Raw genomic sequence first — 3,666 nt, forward strand, 5'->3', positions numbered from 1 at the left:
CTCAGCTAGCGTGCAAGTCTAGATCAACATATTATGTCCTTGGGCAGTGAGCCAAAAGACCCTTGGAAAGCGCCATGTTTGGGCGGTTAAGGTAGTTGTAAGAAATCAATGTGTCTAATGGAGTGGCAGTCGATTGGAACGAAGGACAGTGGAGTCAATCAAGGAACGGGCAGCGGCTCAGTGCAAATATGTGCACTGTAGCTGGTGTTGTAGTTTTGTAGTGTTAAGGGGTGTTGTTTCCAATTAAAAACCTCCTAGTTTAGTCATATCCTGTGGCTGGCTGGTCTTGTCTTCTTAGAAATTGCGACCTCATGTTGTTCTTTCAAAAGCCAGTAGGCTTAGATTCACATCATTCTTTCTTGAGATTTGATTGACTTTGATCATACCCAAATTGCTAGTCATGAAGGGATTTCAAAGATTTAATTTGGGTTTCCTTGTTTTCATACTATTCTGCTTATCTTTTCTGGATTCTTCGGCTGCATCTTAGTCTACAAGTGTAAATGCTTCTTCATCCGACGTGAAGTTTTGGATCGTAAATGGCAAGCGGAGTTCTGAAATACTTGCAGATGTTTGTGGAAGAGACAGATTGGTATAATAGCTTGGTGTTGGACTCACTTGTTCCAAGGTACATTTGGTCGCCATGGCCTAAAGTTTTACAGACATGGTTGTGCAATTACATTGTTGGGATTATTGTTTATTTCGCAAGCGGAGGCCTCTGGTGCTTTTATATATATTACTGGAATCACAATGCTTATTTCACCGCAGAGGATATACCTTCAAAAGAACCCATCTTCTTGCAGATAATGGTCTCTATGAAGGCCATGCCTTTGTATACTACTCTTCCTACATTGTTAGAATATATTTTTGAACATGGTTGGACAACGTGTTATGCTCGTGTAAGTGATGTTGGCTGGCCTGCTTATATTGCACTAACTGCTTTATACTCAATAATGGTGGAGTTTGGGATTTATTGGATGCACAGAGAGTTGCATGACATAAAACCTTTGTACAAGCATCTTCATGCAACTCATCACATCTACAACAAGAAAAATAATTTATCACCTTTTGCAAAAGTGGTAAAATTATTTACAAACTGAACCCAATGAATGAGGAAACATAGAATATAGTCATGTTTTAACCTCCATTCAAAGCGCCCATCATCTCTGCCATGAGGTGCAATAGTTCAATGAATAATCAGGTGCGAGGATGAATACAGGCACCAAAGAGAGGGGTGAAGCCAGCGGCGCCTGCAAAGAAGAAGGTGGCCAAAGTGGTCAATCCTTTGTTGAGAAGTGTCCCAAGCAATTTGGTATCGGAGGAGCACTGCCGCCCAAGAAGGATCTGCACCACTTTGTCAAATGGCCCAAGATAATCTGCATCCAATGGCAACACCACATTCTCAAGAAGCGCCTCAAGTCCCAACCCCTTGCTCTTAACTAGTTCACCAAGACTCTCGACAAGAATCTTGCATCAAACCTATTTAAGACGCTTCTAAAATATAGACCATAAGAAAAATCTGCAAAAAAAAAAGAAAAAAAAAAAGGAAAGACTTTTTAAGAAGGCACAATCAGAGACAGAAGGAAAGCCAATTGAAGTCAAGAAGCCATTGTTGTGAAATATGGTATCAATCACGTAACTTACCTTATTGAATAGAGTACAGCTCTATTGGTTGTAATTGCACATGACGTTGATCCCATAGAGCTTGTAGTGTGGCTTCCTACACTTTGTAGGAAAATGAACATTCCTTACTACATTGTTAAGGGGAAAGCACGACTTGGAACTATTGTGCACATGTCCAAAAAAATTGGTCAGCATTTCATTTTGGCACCAGTGAGAAAGTGTGTACCCATGTTTATAGGGACTTCAATTTATTAAAACTCCACTTAATTTCCCCCATCTTTCCACTCCTAGCGCACGCAATACGGGGGTTTACTATATGTTAAGGATGTGGGGTAGTTCTGCACGCCCCTGACATTGTATTGGGGCAGCACGCATTGCCTTGAGGTCTGCATAGAGCGCCTTGGGGTGTGCATCGGGTAGGAGGCCAAGTGGCCAAGGAAATAGGTATACCCTAGGCTAGTTGTAAATTAGCCTACCCTGTTGCTTTGTCAATATGTTTTGGTATGTGTTAGTAAGATTTAGTTATATTTAACTTTGGCTTAGTATTAGTGATAAGTTAGTAATAATGGTAGGATAGTTAGGATTTATTTGATGATAGTTTATCTATTTAAAGTTTTAAATTAGTTAGTTTTTATTCATTTATTAAGTAGTTTGATTTATATATTAGTTAGTTATTATTTTAAGTGGGTTGTGTGGGTTAGAAGTTATTAGTTAGTGTTAGTATTAGTTAATAGTGTGATGATAGTTGTTAGCCTAGTTAATAAAGTCGTGTCAATATTTGATAATTTTAAACTTGAATTTTATTAAAGTCTATTTAGTTAAGTTGTGTTCAATGTACATGTTTTGTTAATGTTAGTTAATTAGTACCTTAAAAATATATACATGTATATGTAATAAATTCCTTTTTCAATTATATTGTCCTGGTTAAAATTTTAATTAGTGTTATTTTATTTTAATTTTAGTATGATAGATTAAAGAAAGATTGAAAATTAGAGATCATTAGTTGTAGTGATTGAATTAGATTAATTGAAAATGATATTATGTTTCATTTATTTTATCATTGATTTGTATCTTATTTTAGTTATAATGTTATTATTTAGAATGTGTTATTTTAAATAGATTATAGTTTTAACAAAATCATTAGTAGAATAAGGTTGTAATTATAGTTAAGAGTTTTGAACAAACTTTTGAAATATAAGTAATTAAAGGTGTGAGATTTAAGTTATAAATTGGAAATTAGAATTCGATTTATGTTTTGAGAATGTTATAGTTATATTAAAGTATATTATGATCTCTTTGAGAAATCAAAATTTTGTTGAACACAATCACCTTAAGGGAAAACTAAATTAAGAACCCTAAAACAACTATGAAACACAAAAGTGGATTAATCAAACAACCTAGAAGTCAAAGAGAAAGTGTTTCTCAACATCTCTAGCAGAAGTCAGATTTGGGCTAAACCGATCACTCGTGGAAGCATTGTAGTTAGTACATAAGATCAATCATAGTTGAGCGACATGGTCGTTAGACCTCCATCTTATTTCAATTCTTGATACCTGCGATGTATTTGGGGAAACCTAAGATTCCTTATTTTCTCAGAGACCTTGGTATGGTCACATTATGTGAGCAATTTAAATTTTTGTGAGTAATTGGATTTATTTCCTCATTTGCCTAATTTCTGATTTTGGTACTCTTAATGTTCTTCCTCTTTGCCGACAGTGTGATGTGGGGCTGTTTAGCCAACTGTATTATTGACGATTCTATTTTGCCTCTTGGTTATGTCTTTATTTCTTGATTAAAATTTTACTATTGTGGCCACTCTTTATTTCTTTGATTTTTGACTTTTGAGTTGGATGTTTCATCCTTGATTTCGAATTTAAATTGTGAGGCACTTTCTTTTAAATTTTGTTGGCAAATGACATATGATGGGCCTGCCAAAAGGGATTCCTGACGATTAAGTGGATGTTAACATTAGGGTTGGGGATAACTAGTGAAAAATATTCGTGCCCCACCCTCTCCAAAACTTTGAGTATAGGACTACCATAGCAT

At 35.7% G+C, this 3,666-nt stretch overlaps 1 pseudogene; it reads left to right on the top strand.

The window, feature by feature from the left end:
* Positions 1-500: 500 nt before the first annotated feature.
* Positions 501-1,875, top strand: LOC149557338 (large ribosomal subunit protein eL8y-like; annotated as a pseudogene).
* The last annotated feature ends 1,791 nt before the right edge of the window (positions 1,876-3,666 follow it).

This window comes from Cupressus sempervirens, chromosome 5, assembly GCF_028749045.1.
Source record: "Cupressus sempervirens isolate cs-2001-9-10 chromosome 5, ASM2874904v1, whole genome shotgun sequence".
NCBI lineage: Eukaryota > Viridiplantae > Streptophyta > Pinopsida > Cupressales > Cupressaceae > Cupressus > Cupressus sempervirens.